The 22,369-nt window shown below is 43.0% G+C and overlaps 1 long non-coding RNA gene across 1 annotated transcript; it reads left to right on the plus strand.

Annotated features, from left to right (window-relative positions):
* The first annotated feature begins 1,083 nt into the window (after positions 1–1,083).
* LOC129708310 (uncharacterized) lies at positions 1,084–4,871 on the plus strand. The gene is made up of 2 exons (XR_008725327.1): positions 1,084–2,021; positions 3,154–4,871. It is a non-coding gene; the product is annotated as an uncharacterized LOC129708310 (long non-coding RNA).
* Positions 4,872–22,369: the final 17,498 nt, after the last annotated feature.

The following is a 22,369-nucleotide window of genomic DNA, read 5'->3' on the forward strand; positions in this document are numbered from 1 at the left end:
TCTGAGGCGGTGCCCTTTGGTCCTAGACTCTCTCTCACTCGTGGATCACTAATGCACTAATGGCGTTAAACGGTAATCTTCTTGTTCTTTGTCCCCACCCTCAGTACATGTAACAATAACAAAACTAAACTAAACTAAACTTGCTATGCAATGTTGTATTCTTGAAATTTCATTTCTGGTTTCCAGCATTTGCTTTACCCGACCCTCATTCAATTGGATTCAATAACAAATGTGAATTGAAGCCCAATGTTCTGCACAAAATATTATTAATATTAATGGTAATTGTTTTGTCACCGTTTGATTTGCAGAGGAAACTGCATAATGCAGCCTTTAACCAGATGCTATTCTTCCCCAATAAAAAAAAAATTATCATACTGAATAATAGCCACGAATCATTAAGAAGCGCCAAAGCTTTAAGGTCCAACCCGCCGATTAGTGTCGAATGGGCAGGTCAAACACTACTGTCATATCCGAATCATTTTGCAATTGCTAGCTCAACACATGTTGACTGGAAACCGAAATAAGGGAAGCGAAGAGTTAATAGCATAAGGGCTGGAGGGAGAGCAGCCTGTAAATTGCAATTGAATACGTTGAGCCGCTGTCACAGGGTTTTTACCATGAGAATCCGATCTGATTAAAATGAATTGGCTCCGTTGCGATTGGCCGGCCGGGCCCGATGATGCCGGTTCTCCGGGTGAATGGCAGACCCGGCGAGGGCGAGGAGATTAGCGCTGCTGGGAGCCGGCAACGAGCGCGGCAATCAGTCCCCATTCAATGGCTCTTCACTTATCTCTCCCCTCCTTCCTCTCTCTCTCTCCATCTACTCCTACTCCCTCTCCCTCCTCTCTCTCTCCCGTCCGAGGTTCCCTCTGAGTTACAGGCGCCTTTCATCTCCTCCTCTCGCCCTCCCCCCCCCCTCTCTCTCTACCACCCGCTCCCCTCTCTCTCCCTCGCCACCCCCCCCCCCCCCCCCCTCCTTCTCCTAAATCCCCCCTCTCCCCTCTCGTCCGAGGCTCTCCTCTGAGTTACAGCACCTTTCACCCCCCACCCACCCCTCTCCTCCCCTCCAGGTTTAGCTTTGCCTCTCCCGCTTCTCTGCAGCGCCGGGTAATAAAAGCCAGCGGCCAGAGTCTGGGGCTGGACTAGAGTTTGCAACACACAGGCGGGGAGGGAGGGAGGGAGGGTGGGTGGGGGGGATTCCCTATGTCAGCGGAGCTTTCTGAAATCGGAACCGTGCAGCAAGGGGAGTCTCCGCTGCATACTTTTAACCCCCTCCTCTCTGTTTCATCTGCATCTGAGAGTCGCTGCCGTTCCGCGGCGTGTGTGAGATGGCTGCGTTTTTTTTTTTATTGCAAAGGGATTGAATTATTTTTCAGGGGTCCCAGGACACCAGGTTTCGCCTCAACATGGAAATTCCACGTGTTGGCCATAACTCTGCAGCATGCATTCTGCTGAAGTGTGGCGATCACAGTAGATCGCCCCTCCCCACACCCCTCCCCTCCCCCCCCCCCCCCCCCCCCCCCCCCGACTCAACATTTATACCAAAAAGACGGCGGAGATCATCTATGAACAAAGTTTAAAGCATGAGAACCGAGTCTGGAATTAAAGGAGGATTTGCAGAACAATTTGCAGGATAATATGAAGTGGAAAAATGGATCGAGGACAACGTGGGATGGCAGCGATCCGCCAGGGATGTCCCCAACGACTGCAAACTCTTTGAGAAAAGAGAGACGAGGAGCGCAAGATGGGACAGTGGAACTCTTTGAATTAAGAAATAAAACCGGGCGCCTCGCAGGTTGGGGAAAGTGACGGCGAGGGGTGAATTTAAAAAAAAAGCGGGACTGTTCAAATGCAAGGAGAGAAGCCAGCAGAGGAGTGGTCATCGATGGAGTCTTGCACACACCAGCGGTCTTTCTCAGCTGAGTCAGCCCGAAAGCAGTGGTCGTCTCAATTGCAGCGCTTCTGTGCAAAGCAGAACAAAAGAGCACATGGGCACAATCAGGGAGGCTCAAAAGCTCCAGGTTTAATAATCTCATCAAATTGTTATTTATTAACGCAGCGCATTGTGCATGTTAAACTGTAATAATTAATTGAGACGGGGGTTGGGGAAATTGATGCGTAAACCTCGGAGATAAATGTGGAAAAATAGCCGCATCTTTCTTCAGATCATTACGTTTTTTAATTTTGAGGACAGAATCGGCCGAACTGTTTCCCCTACACAGTTGCTTAAAGCAGCTGCAAATATATAACATTGCCCTGTAAGTCACAACTGATATTATCTTAGAAGTTCTCTCAGAGTATGTTATCGAAAACGCGTTAAAGCGCGCCTAACATAAACAGATTTAAATGAAACACAATCCCAGCAATTGTATCTTTAATATTTATTGGGGATGCATACGTTTTTCTTCGGATGGTCATCCAAAGTTCACGGGAATAATTTATGAAAGTGTTCACATATGTTTTGCTTCTTAAATCCTGTTAAGTTGTCCCATTTAAAAATGGCTGCATTAACTCTGCCATTACTGCCCGGTTCTGCAGCACACGTTTTCTGACCAGCGACTTGGATCTAAATCGTTTCAGATACTTATTTCACGTTTAAACCTGGCAGCAGAAATTTTAACCAAAGCAGCCTGCATCAGAGAGCGAACAACTAGTGTAATTTCCTCGCAATGCGAAGGAAATTTCGAATATTGATCCTTTCGTGCGATAAAATGTCAGCAACCTTATGCAATGTAATCTTTATTTTTTATCGACTTATTTAGCGCATCTGTAGCACTCACTAATGGCGTAAGATAATAGCAAACATCTGGCAAATAGAGTTCTCATTTTATTTGAAGTTCTGTTCTCGGATTTTTTTTTATAAACTGCACCGAGAAGGTTTGGAGCGAAAAATCTCCTTTCGTTTCCGATCAATTCACATTGTAGTTAAAATTCACAAAGGAAACAACAATAACGGCCCCCAAATTGGCAAGTAGTACTGTAGTGGAACTGCAGAATATAGACTTTTTGGGAAGCATTAAATGCACTTCCACGCTGTCCCCAGTTTCATCATCTACAGCTTGGCTAATATAGATGCGTGCAATTTATATTACATTTGCACATTGGTGGCTAACTTATGGCATATTTTTTTACTTTCTACTCGATTGTTTTTAGGCTAAGACTTGATCAAAAGCAGAATCTTGTCAAGACGGAAGTTGGTCATCGTCCGCATTCTAAAGAGCCCGAACATCTTCAAAGCGATTGACGTAAAAGTTATTTTTGTGGATTCTGACCATTTTAGACATGTTAGCCCAGGTCACTTGTTAGAGCTTGTTTTTTTAAAATAACTTTCCAGGAATCATAAAACGTCCAAAATAGCAGTCAGTGGGTTAATCTGCCATAGTGCAGAAATGCAGTAGAGACTTTACATTTGAACAGAGTACAGACAGTTAAAACTAAAATCAATGTTGTTTGTTGTGGCCAGGCTGCCTTTGGTTGGTGTGACCGGTTAATTTTGTCAACCATGTTTCCCTTGTTTTTTGATAACCACCGAACTATTCTATTCGGTGTTTTTTCCAAAAGAAATAATCATGCATCGTGGGGTTTTGAAAAATTCATTTACCTCACGGTAGGCCTGGAATCTGCCTTGGAATTTAGCAAAATAACATTTGGTATTAATTGCATTTGAATGAACTCCATTGCAATCTTTAAACCCCAATCCAAATTTTGATTAGCTGCCTAATTTCAAATCCAGATTGTACCTCGACGTATTTTGGTAAGAATAATTTTTAATGAGGATGTCTGCTTAATGCAAACCTAAAGTTAAGTGGCACCCCACATTGAAAACACAATTTACCTATTAACTTTTCGCATAAACCAAATGCTACTTTAAGTCTCCATTTTCACAAAACTCCTGGCGTGTTTTCGTGCTCGCATTGAGATCGTCGACGAATCGCACCTTTAAAAACATGAATGGTTCTCAGTAAAAGATTAATATTTTTCCTGACGTTCATTTTTATCGAACGGTTAGCATCTTTTTTTTAAAGTCTTAAATACACGTGGTCGCGTGTGGACTTTTATTTGTGATTTTGCTGAATATTTCCAAGCGAGTTACTCAAGTATAAATAATTGTCAACTAAAAGTTAAAGAGGATCCACTGTGAATGAGATTAAACTCCCGCGGCCTGTAAAGACTGATTGCAAAGACATGCTGCATTCATTCCAGTGTGTTTGGGTAAAAAACTGCTTCAGAACCGCAAAAAAAAAAAGCAACGTATTCATCATGCAAAGTGTTGGAAATCGGGCATAACATTATTCTTTGTACTTCCTGAACGTCGAGGCTTAGTAGAAAGAACTTGGCCGCTGGTGAAAGCTTTGCAGTGCGGCGCTGAAGCCACGGCGTTAGAGAGTCTTTGACTTTTTGCACGTTTTTGACCAAGAAGTAGGTGGGTTTGGGTTTGTCTGGCAGTTTCAGCGCCCAGCGTTTGTGTAGACCTGGCACCCATATAAGTAGCCGTCCCCGCGTTAAAGCACGGAGAACCCGGCCAGGAAGCAGCGTCTGCTTTGTGGCGCTTTCCACCTTCATTCATTCTGCTCTGAAAGCATTCATTTCAGCTTTAGGAGCGCTCGGAGCAGAAGAAGGAGATGAATTGCGAGCAGTGTCACATTTGACTCCATAAAAGATGGAGGATTTCTACATTGTTAATTCCGGAGGTTGTACGTTGCAATTTACAAGGCTGTTTATATAAAAACACAGTAACTTTCTTAGATCGCTGTAAACATGTAGGCGCTGATTTCGGAGCCATCTCATTCTGATCGCTGTACTCGTGCTTTGCTGGGGCTTTATTCAAACACGGTTTTACTCGAGAGAGAAATAAAAGATAAAACACGTTATTGATTGTGTTAATATTTATGTGTGTGTGGTTTTTTTTTTTGCAAAGCCAGGGTTTCGGGGGGAAAACACGTTTTAAACCGGATCGAATATAATGCACCATCGTTAAAAGGGCACGCGTTGAAACGGCGCCACGTTATTTCTTCGGTTTAAGTAAAACATTCAGATGCTTCTGGCCAGTAAATACTGAGAAGGATTACTGAGGGATGCATAGAAACTCCGGCCTGGTCACTGAAGTAGGTTGTTAGTTGCAACACTGCGGGCGGCGGGAGGTATCTGACTTCTGGCAAATAACCTTCATCGACTATTTTTTGAAACTCAAATTTCATTCTGGGATTCCACTTATCGCGCAGATACACGCTTAGGTATCCCTTCTTCATTCGAGCAATAGTTTATTATATATATTTTTTAAAGGAGTAATCTCAGATGCTGTTGACATTTTATCTCATTGTGAATGCCACAAGTCGTGAAATGGTGTCCCTCACGGCGGCATTATAGTGGCACTCAGCTACTTTAAGGTTAAAGCATTAATTTATATCTCTGATCATCGGGCAATGATTTGGAAATATTTTAATTCATTGTTCATTTAATTTAAAAAAGTCTACCGATATTTCAGGAAAGATTCATTCAACTTCAGATCAATTTGACGTTTTAAAGCCAAGCGCTGATTTCAAGACTTCCCAATGCAAGAGGGAGCTTCTTCCGTTCCCCACTGTTCCAATGTTTCACAGGGAAGGGAAATTAAACGTCCAACACACAAATACAAATGAATGCTGGCCCCCATTATAGAGCGCGGCTGAGTTATTTGCAGCGACCTCTCCCCGCATTGAGTAGTGTAATGAAGTGGTGCTCTGCTTTGGTAGCGCGCCCTTTCCCCCTCTGCCCTTCCCCAATGCACCCAGGCCCCGTGGGTTCGCCGTGCACCACTTCCTGACGCCTGCTCGGGAGATCCGGGTCTGGAAGGCAGCGAAGAAACGCACCGCACTCCCACAGCCTTCCGTCCCCCCTCTCTCTCCCTCCAACTGACTTCTGACAAGTTTTGAGGAAGAAAAGAGAGGGTAAAAATAAAATAACCAGAGGCCCTCTCCCGAGGCAAAGTGCCGCCCTGTCTGATCGCAGTGAAACATTTATGATGAGCAATTAAAAGCAATTCTGTCCGTGGGTGAAATTATAAACCGGGCGCCTATTTAAAATTCATCTCACCCAACTATTTACCTTTAAGTCACGCCTAGGAATAATTTTACAAATGTTAAGTGCATTTTCCAATGAATTGTTTGCATTTTTAAATTATTTCCAATTAAGACATGATAATAGCACATTTGTAAAGAGAAAAAACATTGGGATTATAAATGTCTACTGGCTGAGTTATTCCAAGAGCGAAACTGAACGGCATGCAGTGTTTATGTTATTCAGCTAGCAACTAGTGAGTTTCACTGCCGTCGATGCAACCGGTTAGCGTGGGCTGGGCGCATAGATTGGCGAGTGTTAATTCTGCAACATGTCGCGCAGGGATAAAAAAAACAAAATCAGGAGGAAAAAAAAGGTGAAACAGGAACACCCAAGAAACACACCCAACGGATGACTTCAAATTAAATTCTAAAAGAGGTTTTCTTTAAAGTCATCATAACAAATAGATACACGTAAAAGTTAAACATAAAAGCAGAACGACCCTCTCACGGTTCAGGAATGGAATATTGCTCTGGAGTTCGACTGCAAGGTAATGGGGGGAAACTCATATCGTTTCCAAATAACCCAGCAGTCGTAGTGCACCAACTATGGAATTAGCAAAATTCCACTGAAGTCTCACTTGGTCCACGACGCAGTCCCGTGGGAAAGGGTCTTTTGGGTAAAGTGTATATTCCCCCCATTCACTCTGACACACCAAAGTCGGTTTAAAACCAGCTACCTTTTAATACATTATGAATTTGACGAATTCTAAATAAGATTGTCTCGCAATTAGTAATTTCAACCAAGGCACCGAGCAAATCGATCTGTATAAAGCGGAATCACTTTAATGATTTAAATTGAAGACTGTGCTATCCTATAATAGAGGGTGGATATTGGCGATTTTGTTTTGCATGGACATTTTCACAAAGTGTTTGGAGGTTTAAAGAACTGTTTTATTGGACCTTTGAATGAAATTGTGGTTGATATTACACTACACCGATCCCCACAGGGGGAGAAATTCAACAGTGAACAATATATAAAACGATTGTAGACAAAAATGCTGGAGAAACTCGGCGGGTGAGGCAGCATCTATGGAGCGAAGGTTCCTTCGCTCCATAGATGCTGCCTCACCTGCTGAGTTTCTCCAGCATTTTTGCCTACCTTCAATTTTACAGCATCTCCCTTCTTAAATATAAAATGATTGGTTCGTTTGGTTATTTGGTTCGAACGTACTATGGTCCAGGAACCGATTTGGAGGGAAATGGAAACGTTCCATCCAAATTGATTGGAGATTCTTCCCGTTAAAAAGGCTGACACGTTATTTTTTTTTATACTGAAGATAGACACAAAATGCTGGAGTAACCCAGCGGGGCAGGCAGCATCTCTGGATGCTGAGTTGCTCCAGCATTTTGTATCAATTTACATTTTGTATCGGTTTAAATCAGCATCTGCCGTTCCTTCCTACACATTTGTTTTTAAACTGGGTGGTTCACTTCGCTCGCATTTCTGGATGTGAAAAAGCTTGACAACACTCACACACACACTAAGGAAGATAAAAAATAAACCAGATGGTGAATAGAAGGTTGGGATCTGTTGATAATCGAGTCCTAACTTCGAGTGCTTGCCTCGATCGAACCACATAAAAGAAAAATTACAATGCAGAGGTGTGACTTTCAACGACTTCATAAGAGAAGATTGCAAATAACAGAATTATATATAATATAATGTTTAATGAACTTGTAGGATGGATGTAATATTTAACTGCATGAATCCTTTCAGGGGAAAAAAAACAATAATCCCCTTACAAACACAATATCCTTCTAATCACGGGATAATTATGTTTTTATTGGTGTAGTTGATAGATTTTTGTGGTGTTTTTATTCAATCAATGGAAAAAACAATTTCATCTTCTGCAGTGGAAAACGACATTATCCTGAAACAGTCGACAGTCCCTGTGCCTTTGGAAGGAGTGTGGATTTAACCCAATAAGAAGCGAGTGGTAGCGCTGAAAATAACGTGTACATTTTGATGCATTTTGGCATGGGACTGATAACTTTCGAAATGTTTAGTTTGATGATTGACAGTGGATAGGACTCTGAGATCACCTGCTGGAATAACATATTTTAGCAGCGATGCTGTGAATACGATTAAAACCTCTGAGCTGGTGCTGGAGCACTCTACAGTCCTACAGTTAAGTTTAGTTTAGTTTAGAGATGCAGCGAGGAAACACGCCCTTCGGCCCACCGAGGCCTGGATTCCCGTACTATCCTCCACACTAAGGAAACTACTTTAAAAAAAAACACACAAACAAATCAACCTACAAACCTGTGCGCCTTTGGAGCGTCCGAGGAAACCGGAGCACCCGGAAAAATTCCATGCAGGTCACAGGAAGAATGTACAAACTCCGTACAGACAGTAGTCAGGATCAAACCCGGGTCTCTGGTGATGTGAGGCAGCAACTAATCTAACGCTGCCCCAAATACATTTTTGAAAATATGACCATCTCCCTTCATCAAACCCAGCACCGCGGGTTACATTAGTGCAAGAGAGGACTTTGTAATGTATGTCCAACTCCTGGATCACCAAATAAAAGGATTGTTTTCAATATAGGAATCTCATTAATTCAAAGACGGGCTAGTTGGAAAGAATGCTGCTAACATTTTTAACGTGGGTTGCATTTTCAGGTAGATTTTCAGGCCTTTATATTATGCTACATTGAGACAAACACGACTTTTCTGTTTGTGTTTTCTTTTTCTTTCAGCAATTTTCTGGAATGTTCTGAAGATGCTGACTCACTCGGAGCCCTCCTCCCTCCCTCCCATGTGAGTTTCCACAGTGAAATTCAGCGGACTGCAATTCCTTAGGGAATTCCATCAGTCATGCCTAACCCTGCCATTCTCTGATAAATCTCTGCACTGTAAAACTGAAAAGTCCCCAAAATAACATCAAAATCAGGCAAATCTTCATTTGTTCTAGATCACTGAAGGCAATTCTAAAGACCCAGTGAATTCAATTGAAAGGACTCGGGCCCAGAATACATTTATTTTTAACCAAAAGTCATGGCTGCATTAGGTAACTCAGAATTTAAAAAATGAATAGGCAAAGAATTATATTTTATTTCCCCATAAAATAGTGACATTTGAACAAGCAGAAAGTCCAATTATTCCCAGCAGTTAGATAGAGCTCTAGGGGCTGGTGGAATCAAGGGATATGGGGAGAAGGCAGGCACGGGTTATTGATTGGGGACGATCAGCCATGATCACAATGAATGGCGGTGCTGGCTCAAAGGGCCGAATGGCTTCCTCCTGCACCTATTTTCTATGTTTCTATAAGTATATAAATGAGTATTTCAATTGATAGGTGCTTGGATAGGAAAGGAGTTGATGGATATGGGTCTACTCCAAACAAACGGGATGAGCGTAGATAGGAATGATGGTCAATATGGACGAGATGGGCCGAAAGGCCTGTCGCTATGATTCTCTCACTGACGAGATCAGGCTCGGCATTTTCAAAAAAGGGTTGTGGACATTAACAGGAACCGTAGAGGCAATTTCACTCAGTGGGCAGTCTGTATCTGGAATGATCTGCCTGGGGAAACTATGGAAGTGGATAAGATTGTGACTGGTCAAGTACAAAGCCAACATGATCTATATGCTCACCGAAGATACCGCTGTTGTTGCTTGGATCAACAACAATGAGGAGAACGAGATGGAGAACCTTGAGTCATGTTATCAGGACAGCAGCCCGGACCATAAAAGGACACAAAGTGCTGTAATAACTCAGTGGGTCAGACAGCATCACTGGAGAACATAGATAGGTGATGTTTTGAGTCAGGAGCCTTCTTCAAACTCACCTATCCATGTTCCCCAGAGATGCTGAGTTACTCCAGCACTTTGTGCCCTTTTGGGAAAATCAGTTTCACAATCTGCAGTTCCTTGTTTCTAGCCCAGCCCATAATGTCAGCAATACAAAAGAATTAAAAATTGACTTCAGGAAATGAGAGAGTGAACGCAGCCCTGTCCTAATCAATGGAGCTGCTTTAGTGATGGGCGTCAGCTTCAAGTTATTAGGCACTCATATTGCCAGCAACCTAAACTGGTCCCTTCATATTGATGTGGTGACCAAGAAAGCACACTAGCGTATTTAGTTTCTTTAGGCATCTGAGAAGATTTGGTATGTCCACAAGGAATTGCTCGGACATCTGCAGATGCACTTGAGAAGGTATTCTGATGGAAAGCATCTCAGCCTGGCGTAGTGACTGCTCTGCTCTTGACTGCCTGATCCTTGACTGTGATAAGTGGAGAACACAGGCTTATCACTTCCTTCCATTAGTCCACCTTCACGTTGCATCAGGAAGACTGGAAATATTGTCAAGGATATCTACCACCATGGTTATCCCTCTTTCTCTCTTCTACCTTCTGGCGGAAAACACAGGAGTTGGATAGCTTGGACGTTCAGACTTAAGAAGTGCTTCTTCCCCACTGCCATATGACTCCTGAACCAATCACCTCTTTCACATCCCTTCCTGGAGCTATTGCCACGTACGTTTACTCTTAAATCTACATCAATGGTCATTTCATTATTGTACTTTAATTTTTTTTGGAACTATTTTGCTGGCACTCCGATCTTGCACCATTCTCCTGCTTTGCATCATCGTATTTACAATACAATACAATACAATTTATTTGTGTCATTTGAACCTCATTGAGGTTCAAACAAAATTTGGTTTCTGCAGTCATACACACAAGAAAAAAAAAAGACACAACACAATTTACACAAACATCCATCACAGTGAATCTCCTCCTCACTGTGATGGAAGGCAAAGTCTTATCTCTCCCCTGCACTCCTCATTCTCCTCCCGATGTCAGAGTCAAAGCCCCCGGCGGGCGATGGTAAGTGTCCCACGGCCATTAAAGCCGCGCTGGGTGATGCAAGGCCGCGCTCCAGGGCTTGGTGTTGAACCCCCCTGGCGGGCGCTAACAAGTCCTGCGGTCATTTAAAGCCGCGCCGGGCGATGTAAGGCCCCGCTCCAGGTAATTTTCAACCCCGCAACTCGGGCGGGAGAAGTTGCCGTTGCGGAAGCCCCGAAAAGCGGTTTCCCAGCAGGGACCCGCGGGCTCCCGGTGTCACTGTCCACCGGACCTGCAGCTGGAGCCTCCGAATCTCCAGGGTCGGGCCGCAGACGCTCTCCACTACAGCCCCACCCGCTCCGAACTCGGCCAGCCCCATGATGGTAAGTAAGTCCGCAGCTCCGCGACTGGAGCCCCAGGTCGTTCCGGTTGGAGGCCGCTCCACGGTGCTAGGCCCCAATGACAATGGAGACCCGACAGCGAAAAGGTCGGGTTCTCCTTACAGGGAAAATATTTTTAAAGTTTCCCCCGCCCCCCACACACATACCCAGTTTGAAAAAAAGCACGTTAAACTACATTCAAACATTCAAACGCGACAAAATAAACAAAAAAAACGACAGACGAACTGCAGAGGCCGCTGCGACGTGAGTCGCGCCGATAAATTTATTCATGTATTTATCATTTCTGAGTGTATTTTTACTCTGGAGCTTCATGTGAACAGGGAATTTCATTGCACCCTACTCTATATGACAATAAACATCTGAATTTGAAATCTGGATCTGAACCTGAATTCTGAAATCTGAATCTGATTTTGAAATCTGAAATCTGAATCTGAACCTGAATCTGAAATCTGAATCTGAATCTGAGTATGAAATCTGAATCTGAAATCTAAAATCTGAATTTGAATATGGATATAAAATCTGAATCTGAACAAAACCTAGCCGATCCATCCATCTCATAGGCAAGAGGTATAACTGACTACCAATAGATTATCAAATGGAAATTGATGGAACACGAAATGTTGGATGCCTTTTGCACCATAGAGCCACAGTCATGTCCCTGTTTATAGGAGAGAATAATGTTAAAGAACAGCGTTCAGCAAATGCATTAAGTTTAATATTTCAGAGAATATGGATAAAACACGATGAGCAAATCTCTTTTTATCGCATGCATTCCATTTACTCTGATTTTCTACATAAAATTAGCATATTTTTAACTAATTGAACATTACAAACATTAGAAAAATTGTGATCCTGTTAGATATATTATCTCTTACAATAGATGTTTATTATAATATGTGAAATTAATTTCTGGAAATATCCCCTGTGCTTAAATTTTGTAGCATGTAATAGGAAATAACTGAGCTTGTCATTACTAAACTGAAGAAATATTTCCGTCTGGGAGAGAAAAATGTATAATTGCATTACATAAACATTCACCAGTTTATTTTTAATAACTTAAAATTTACTAAGCGCCAGGCAATATTAATAAATCTAAAATAAAACAAATTTAACTATATTGCCAAGGATATCAAAACCCCTACACAATAAAATAAATAAAACTCTTATTGGTCATCTGTCATTCAGGGATGATAATATATGGATTTTTCAAAGAAATGATAAAATCTGATCTCTGAATAAGATTGTTAAATACACAGAACTTATTGTAACTTTGTTGGAATAATATAGAACACATTTATGAAGTCAAATAAGGCAGTTCCAGTGTTTGAGGCTGATTCCTATATTTTGCTTGAGTCTGTCAGGCAGTGAATGTACGCCCAGTGAGTATTTTGATGGGAGGAATAGCATTGAAACTGGGAGGAACTATTCAGCCAGTGGAAAGGGATGTTTGTAGGAGGGTCCTTGAAAAGACCCCTGGGGAAAAGGCAGGGTCGTCCCACTCTAATTACCATGATCAAACATCCCTTTTGAAAATGGTCATGATTACAGTGTCTCGGAAATTGCCTGGCTAGCTCTCCTCTTCCCAGTTCAGGGAATTGGGCATATGAATTCACACCAGAAATATACCTTTGCCATGATTTAGCTGGAATTATGCCTTCATCAGAGGCTTAAATGGTTTTCAGCTGTTGGATGGCCTTTCGAATGTCTTGCCAAGTTGGGTTGGCCGATAGTGGCCAGTAGCACACTGTACAATCGAGTCCTGAAAACCTGTACCAAATGTAGAAATGTGCTTGAGGAGATCAGCAAAGTGCTCCTTCCATCATACATTAGCCACCCAACTGTCCTATGTAAGCCTCCCTCCATTCATGACTCTTAAATAGGTGGGTCCATGTGCATTTGGGCCACAGATGTCCATCTCAGCGCTGAAAAATCCATTGCACATGATGGCTGTCAGCTGATTGCAGGATCTCCTGTTGTTCTTCACCCTCCTGCTTTTTTGATGTAGTTATTTTTCATGTACCTTGGCCTTTGCATGCAAAGCATGATCCTTACCAATGGATCCACCAGGGACCCAATCCCAATGCAGAAGACGGTCAAATGAGGTTGACCACTGTGCTGCTCAATCTTCCCTGCACCTCCCATAACTCCCTTTATTAGGTGACCAGGAAACTGTTCCACAGCGAATCGCAGTCATCATATTGCAACAGGCAGGTGATGTAGATCCAAATCTCCGTTACTGCTTTCATTGAAGCATTGGAGAATGCACACAGACAATAAGGTTGTTCAGTAATGTCCCTGCCGCACATTACTTCCTCCTGATGGTCACGATCCATAACCAAAGCATGGTTGGCAAGAATAACCTCCCACGTCTCAGGAGCCACCTCCCTGTGAGGGCAGGTATCTACCACTGCCTCCATTGCACCACCATTTTCCTTTGGCTGCCTGAGAAAAGGAGTATTCATAGATTAAGATCTTAAACCGGGCACCAAACTGATGGTCCACCGGGCAACAGTGATCCCCATCCTTCATGTGTATTGGAGATGCACCTCAAAGCGCTGGAGACATTTGTCTCTGCAAGATCTTCCAAATACATTTCACCTACCATTGTCAGCCGCTTTCTCCAACCAATATCACTGGCTCTGAGGCTCTAGAGACGTTGAGGCAACTCCAGTAAGTAAACCATATCACCTGCATGCCAAAACGAAACTCGTAAAATAAGCGTTCAAACTCCAGCACAGCAAGTGACTCACTGGAGGATAGAGAAAGCACTTCAAGAAAATCTTCAAAGTCTCATTGAAAAAAATGGAATGCTCTCACCAATTCCTGGGACTCCCATGCACAAGATAGACGCAAGATGCTGAACTAACTTTGCGGGTCAAGCAGCATCTCTGGAGAAATAAGGATGGGTGGCGTTTCAGGTCAGAACCCTTCTTCAGACCCGACCCGAAATGGCACCCATCCTTTCTCTCCAGAGATGCTGCTTGATCTGCGGAGTCACTCCATCTACAGTTTAACCCAGCATTTACAGTTCCTTCCTACACAATCCCATGCCCAGGTCATTTCAAAAGGATGGAGAGCCATCCAAGAAAACACCAAAAAGTGTGGGGCTCTCTGACCTGGAGGCCAGACCACAGCATCAGGGAGATGTACACTAATCCAGCCATCCCGTCCACCACCAACTTCCACTGTTGACCCCGGCGACAGAGTCTGCCGTTCCTGCACAGGACCTTGCAGAACTGAAGTGGAAGCAAGTCATCCTTGACCTCCAGGTGGTCGACAAAGACAATTCAGCAAATTTATAGGACATTCCATACAATATTTTCCATATGTATCACAGGGAACAATAAGGGCCAACAGGGAAATGTATGGGCATTTACCCATTAAATAGATTTTTTAATGCAGTATTAAAGTCCTTTCATCCTCTTTTGGTTATTAAGACCAGAGAAGACTGAAACTATAATTTAATAATGAGATTCCAAGAATATATTTTCTCTCTGCTTTATGTTAATAGACACTCACATAACTATGAAACTTGGGAGAGCAGTTCAGAATCACTTATATGGAAATATTATATTTCCTCTCACGGTCTGAAGAATCTGAAGTGTCTGAAGAAGGGTCTCGACCCGAAACGTCACCCATTCCTTCGCTCCAGAGATCCTGCCTGTCCCGCTGAGTTACTCCAGCTTTTTATGTCAATCTTCGATTTAAACCAGCAACTGCTGTTCTTTCCTACACATTATATTTCCTCTCTCTCTCTTGCATATATATGCAAAGAAGTAGATTTTTACATATCTGAGCACTACTGACAAGGCAATGTCTTAGCCCAACCCCAATTGTCCTTGTGGATTGAGGTTAGTGGATAATGTGCTCTGAAGTCATAAAGTGAAAGTATTAACTGACCTAGACCAACCTCCACTTGACTTGAAATGAATGGGACACGGTAACCTCATCACACCAAGACTGGTGGAGCTGCCGACTCACAATGCCAGAGGCACGGGTTCGATCCTGACCTCGGGTGCTGTCTGTGTTGAGTTTGCACCTTCTCCCTGCGGCCAGTAGCGTTTCCTGCGGGTGCTCCGGTTTCGTCCCACTTCCCAAAGATGTGTGGGTTTGTTGGTTCATCGGCCTCTGTAAATTTGCACCTAATGTGTCGGGAGTGGATGAGAAAACGGAATAATGTAGGACTAGTGTGATCAAGTGATCGATGGTCGGTGTGGACTCGGTGGGCCAAAGGGCCTGTTTCCCTGCTGTATCTCTAAACTAAACTAAATTGAAAGTTAGAAAAGGTACAGTATTCCTGAATTGACCACGTTAAAAGTTTATATAAGTCCAGAGAGCTTCCATGGACAACATTACTGAGCAGAACTTACAATGGAACATCACTGCCAGGATGGGTCGTATTCACCAAAAGATTTCTATTTACACACAATAATGAGAATTAATTTCCTTAAGAATTAGGGCAGCATGGTGGCACAGTGGTAGAGTTGCTGCGCTTGCAGCACCGTGATCCGGGTTCGATCCTGACTACGGGTGCTGTCTGTAGGAAGTTTGTACGTTCTTCCCGTGACCGCGTGGGTTTTCTACGAGATCTTCGGTTTCCTCCCGCACTCCAAAGACGTACAGGTATGTCGGTAAATTGGTTTGGTAAATGTAAAAAATGTCTCTAGTGTGCGGAGGAGAGTGTTAATATGCAGGGATCGCTGGTTGGCGTGGACTCGGTGGGCCGAAAGGCCTGTTTCCACACTGTATCTCTAAACTATACTGAAAAAGGCCCAATTAGGTGGTAGGCAACAGGAATATATTGCCAGCGCTTCACAATGCGAACTGCTTTCCTTTTCCATTCATTGTTGAGATAAAGTGAGTGACTATCTCTCCCTCATTGATATTAACAATAAGGATTATGGACACCTTTGCCCACTGCTTGATGTGACCAAACTAGATTACATGGCCATTAGCCTTTGAGTTTACTTCAGAACAATGAGAACCTGGCCTGTGTAAAATTGCTCCTAATGTGTGGGAGTCAATAAGAAAGTGGGATGACATAGAACTAGTGTGAATGAGCGATCGATGGTTGGCTTGGACTCGGTGGCTCAAGGGCCTGTTTCTGCATTGTATCTCCAAACTAAAGTTAATCCCTTGAATGACCAGGTTTAAGGGTTCTGTATTTATGCCCTGCATTAGTTCCTGGGACCATGGAATAATAGTCCGTGATGTGTGCAAGATGGGGGAATCTAGATGGGGAAGTATGTTTGCTGCTTAAGGATAATCTTCCATTTTCTAGAAACCACAGTCGCAGCCACTGCCCAAGTGGAACAGTTTAATCTTATGGTCTCCGTTAAATATCCAACCTGCTTGAAAGAAGCTAAAATGGACATTAGACACATGCAAGACGATAGCCTACTTTGTTAAGGGTGCTGCTTTGGACCTGATAATCAGCCTCACCAACATCAGGTCAAGTAGCTTGCACTCTTAAAGGGGTTCAATCTCTCTTCTTTGGCATGACAAAGCAGATTTATTCAACTAATCAAAGCCGGCAATGGGTTCCTTGGCAATCGGTGCTGGCTTTGGTTTGTTCTGCACCTTTTCATAACTCTAGTTTCCCTCTTTCCTGACTCCCAGTCTTAAGAAGGGTCTCGACCCGAAACGTAATTCCTTCTCTCCAGAGATGCTGCCTAACCCGCTGGGTTACCCCAGCATTTTGTGTCTGTCTCCAGTGTAAACCAGCATCTGCAGTTCCTTCCTACACAAAACAGACTTGTTAATTATTTATTAATTTGTCCATTGCTCTGTTTGGATCCTGGATAATCCATGTGAATCTCAATAACTTGCCAGTGGAGTCTTCAAATTCCCCGAGAGCCTTTCAACATATTGCAACCACTTGGGAATTTACAACTCACCCTGCTCAAAATTAGCTGCTCGTTTATTCTTTCGGGTTTACCACATACTGAGAATTCAGTTTCTTGACAACTAATTCCACTTGTTTTGCATAATTTATTCCTTTCCTGGGACTGTTCAAGAAGGAACTACAGATGCTGGAAAAATCGAAGGTAGACGAAAATGCTGGAGAAACTCAGCGGGTGAGGCAGCATCGATGGAGCGAAGGAAATAGGCGACATTTCGGGTCGCGACCCTTCTTCAGACTTTCCTAAGACTGTTATTCCCTGACATACCTCTCTCTGCCTTAGGGGGCAGCACTGCAGCACAGAGGTAGAGTTGCTATCTTATGGGGCGAGAGGCCCGGTTGCCATCTGTACGGAGTTTGTACGTTCTCCCTGTGATCATGTGGGTTTCCTCTGGTTTCCTCCAACACTCCAAATCTGTCCCGGTTTGTAGGTTAATTGGCTCATTGGCTCCTGTAAATTGCCTCTGGTGTGTAGGATGCAAAACTAGGATAACATACAACTAGTGTACAGGTGAGCTAGTGTACAGGTGAACTAGTGTACATACAACTAGTGTACAGGGTACTAGTGTACAGGGTTGGTACTGACAGACTCGGTGGGCTGAAGGACCTGTTTACAGGCTGTGTCTGTAAACCACTAATCTGAACTAAACTAAGCTAAACTAAACTAAATTAAACTAAACTAAGTCTGCTGCAACAATTTCTCACCACAACTTCAACTGGGAAGACGTTGAAATTTTCACACAGGACAATATTTTCACTCCCATAATTTTACTCAAGCATTTATTCCATAGCTGAATGATACTGATGCAGTGTCAGTTTACTTTCATCTTTCAGATGGGTCACTAACCTAACTTTGCAGGTGGATACTAAGATCCCACAGGATCTTTTTGGGGAAGGAGGTGTGCCCTAGCCAATAGACCACATCACACAAACATACTACGGGGTCGTGTTGTATTCATTACGGTTTGTGGGACGTTGCTGTGGGCAACATCGCCACCGCATTTCCTGCGTTACAACAGTTGCCACAGTTCAAAATGTATGCAATTGGTTGTAAAGTACTTTGGGATGTGCTGAGGTTATGAAAGCCATTGTATAAAGGCAAGCACGTTGCTTAAAATAAACCACTCGGTAAGGCGAAGGAAAGAGATCTGGAACCAATGGGGGAGGTCAAGGGAGGGGGCAAATGAAAGCAAAGCTGAACTGGTTAAGGAGACTGGACAAAGAAGTATGGATACAATCAGAAGGTTCATGTATTTTATATGGGATCTCCACGCTTATATCAGACTACAATTGTTCCACATATGTTTCTGAAATTCGCACATGTCATAGTTAATAAATTTACTTTTTTTTTTTTTTTAAACCCTGTGGGTAAAAATGAGATTGGGCCGAAACAGAGATTGGACACAAATAGGAAGAATCAGATTGTAGCAATGGAGAGATTTGTAGAAGTAAGGGAGCTATTTAGCCCTCTGTGTACAAGCCAGCTGAGAACGTCTGGATTTTACTCCAGCATCTTGTGATTTGACATCTATCTTTGGTTTAAATCAGCATCTGAAGTTCTTATTTATTGAAAAAGAGTTTTAAATTCCTTAATAAACTTTATTATTAAAAATATATACCAAATATTGTTAAAAAATCAACGCATAGCTATCTTTACGTTCATGATCTTTCAGTCCATATATTCACAGTGATACATTTGTGGCGTTGGCAGATTTTGTGTAGGGATTGCCAATTGTATGGCTTCCTTGAAGATAAAAATCACATGTGTTTGAGAGGCTTTCAAACAGCTTAACCACTTGATGTAGAAACAAGGAACTGCAAATTCAGGTTTGCACAAATGGACACAAAGTACTGGAGTAGTAACTCAGCGGGTCAGGCAGCATCTATGAAGAACATGGATAAGTGACGTATCAAGAGGGGGAGCTATAATACATTCCCATCAAATGATATTTACACTTTGGAGATACAGCACAGAAAGAGGCCCTTTGGCCCACCGAGTCCGCATCATCGCCCAGTACACTCCCAGTAACACACACACTTGGGAACACTTGCAATTTTACAAAAGCCAATTGACCTTCAAACCTGTAGGTCTTTGGAGTGTGAGAGGAAAGTGGAGAACACCAGAGAAAACTCACACGGTCACAGGGAGAATGTCCAAACTCCGTACAGACAGCACCCGTAGTCAGGATCGAACTCGGGTCTCTGGCGCTGTAAGGCAGCAACTCTATCGCTGCGGCGCCATGCTGCCCCACGTGGTCTAAGATTCGATAGTGGCACATTAAAGGCCTTTAGATGGGCACACGGAAGCACTAGAAATAGAGGGCTGTGAATCATGTACAGGCAGATAAGATCAGTTTAACTTGGCATCATGTTCGGCACAAACACTGTGGGCCGAAGGGCCCCTTCCTGTGCTGCACTGTTCTATGTTCTATGTTAATAACACAGTCCTAATTGCCATCCCAACTTCACCATGTCTGAAGAGCAAAGTTTAAAGCTATTATCTGTTCTTACTTATGCATCTACTCAGCCTCCTCACCGAAGCCCCACAAGCCAAAGCCTCAGCATTATTACTCAAGCACACTGCCCCTGAAACTCAAACACCCTCACAATGGCCAATCTAAAATGGCCGCTCCACTAAAGCCTGACGCCCTTTTGTTCTGAAGCTAACGAGCCTCGAACTTTTTAACAGCTGCTTTTCAAATCTCTCACACTCCTCTCCTTCTCAGCTCCGCAACCACTTTGCTCTTCCTGTGGTCGGCCCTGACCGTGATGCCATCTCAAACCGCTCGCAGATGCTGAATCCGAGCAGAAGACAGTGATGTTGTCCATGTACAGGGAGGCTTTGATCTGAGCTATCCAGACTTCCCGTTTTTGGCCTGTTACTTCATAGGAAACAGCACTTCCAATAACTTTTTAAAATATGATGAGGTTTACTTTCTTCGCCACCTTTCCAGCAGTGAGTTTCAGGCCTCCGCTATTCTTTGGGGAAAAACATTCTCTCACAACATCCCTGTAATCTTATTACCTTAAATCAATGCATCCAAGCTATTGATCTCTCTGCTCAGAAAGTAGGTGCTTCCTTCCTATTTAACCCATCCGCGTCTCTCATAACTTTATACACTTCAATTAAATCTGCCTTCAGTCCTCTCTGACCTCAAGAAAACATCCCGGCCTAATTAATATTTCATTGTGACTACATTTTCCAGCCCTCACTGTCATCTTGCAAACCTCCTCTGTTGCGTGTCAAACCAGGCAACGTGGTGTTTGGGAGGGAGATGTGTTTAAGGCATGATTGCTGAGGTCATGAAGTTAATGCTTACATTCCTTGGCTTCAGAGCAAGATTTTGGAAATGCGGGGGTGGGGTCCTTGAATATGGTCCCTTCCCAGTTGTAATCAGGCAACTGAACCATCATAACAATAACTAGCGAGCAGTCCTGAGCTACTATCTACCTCATTGGAAACCTTTCGACTACCTTTGATTGGATTTTACTGGGCTTTATCTTGCACTAAACATTATCCACGTTATATCCTTTACCATGTATCTGTACACCGTGGATTGTTCGATTGTAACCATGTATTTATTGTCTTTCTGCTGACTGGTTAGCACGCAACAAAAGCTTTTCATTGCACCTCGGTACACGAGACAATAAACTAGACTCAATATATCTGTAATTTAAAGGGTCGACCACATCCAGACAGCAAACCTAAAAACTAGTTTCTATGCCCTACAAGAAACTGCAGATGTTGGAATCTTGAGCAAAACACTCAGTGGGTCAGGCAGCATCTGGTGAGGTGAGGTTTTGGGTCGGGCTCCTTCTTCTGACCCAGAGTAGGGTGGAGACAACTGGAAAAGAGAGGTGGGGGTAGGACAAAGCCTGGCAAGTGATAGGTGGATAGGTGAGTGTGATTGGATTGAAATAGTTTCATGAAATATTTGAATAATAAGAAAATATATGTTAATCAGAAAGTGTAAAGTAAGGAAAAATAAACTTTGGTAAGAATAGTATAATAGAATAATAGAGTTGAGTATGGAAGTTGATAGGTCGTGCTACAGTTGTACAAGACATTGGTGAGACCACATTTAGAGTATTGTGTTCAGTATTGGTCACCCTGTTATAGGAAATATGTTGTTAAGCTGGAAAAGTTGCAGAGAAGATTTACGAGGATGTTTCCAGGAGTTGAGGACCTGAGCTACAGGGAGAGGTTGAGCAGGATGGGAATTTATTCCTTGGAGCACAGGAGGATGAGGGGTGATCCAATAGAGATGTATTAGATTATGAGCAGAATAGATAGGATAAATGCACAGAGTCTTTTACCCAGAATAGGGCAATCAAGAAGCAGAGGACATAGGTTTAAGGTATTGGGGGGGAACAATTTTATAGGAACCTGAGGGGAAACCTTTTACACAACTGGTGGAAGGTATATAGAACAAGCTGCTGGATGCAGGTTGCAAGTTGAGGCAGGTACTATCACACCATTTAAAAACATTTAGACAGGTACATGGATAGTATAAGTTTAGAGGGATATGGGACAAACGCAGGCAGATGGGACTAGTGTAGACGGGGCTTGTTGGTCGGCATGGATAAGATGGGCCGAAGGGCCTGTATCCACGCTGTATGACACTGTGAATCTATGATACTATAATACTAAGATGATCCTCTTTGTAAAATGACAAGTACCTGGGGCAACATCTCACACCAGTTAGTAATTCTACACATTTTAGGCTTTTTCCAGAGTGAATTATGTTCAAATGGATATGATTTGTTTGGCCTAGTATTTCCCCTTCTTTTGATCTTGTAATGACGGTCTGATAAGAATCATTCTGAACTGTTTTCTATTTTCTGAGATAATTTTGTGGATTGCCTGGAATAATAGATCTGAAGTAAAATATCTGTTACAAAATATCAACTTCTTCCACTTTTTAAATAGATATTTCCTCCCGTTAAAAAAGACACTTGCCGAATCTCACACAAAAAGTTCACTTTCTAGGAGTAGAATTAAGCTATTCGGCCCATTGAGTCAACTCCACCATTCAATCATGGCTAATCTCAGCCTCTTAATCACATTTTCCTGCCTTCTCCCCATAATGCTTGACACCCGTTCTAAGCAACAATTTGTCTATCGCTGCCTTAAAAATATCCACTTACAGCCTCCACAGCGCTCTTGGCAATGAGTTCCA

Source organism: Leucoraja erinacea, chromosome 23 (assembly GCF_028641065.1).
Source record: "Leucoraja erinacea ecotype New England chromosome 23, Leri_hhj_1, whole genome shotgun sequence".
NCBI classification, from domain to species: domain Eukaryota; kingdom Metazoa; phylum Chordata; class Chondrichthyes; order Rajiformes; family Rajidae; genus Leucoraja; species Leucoraja erinaceus.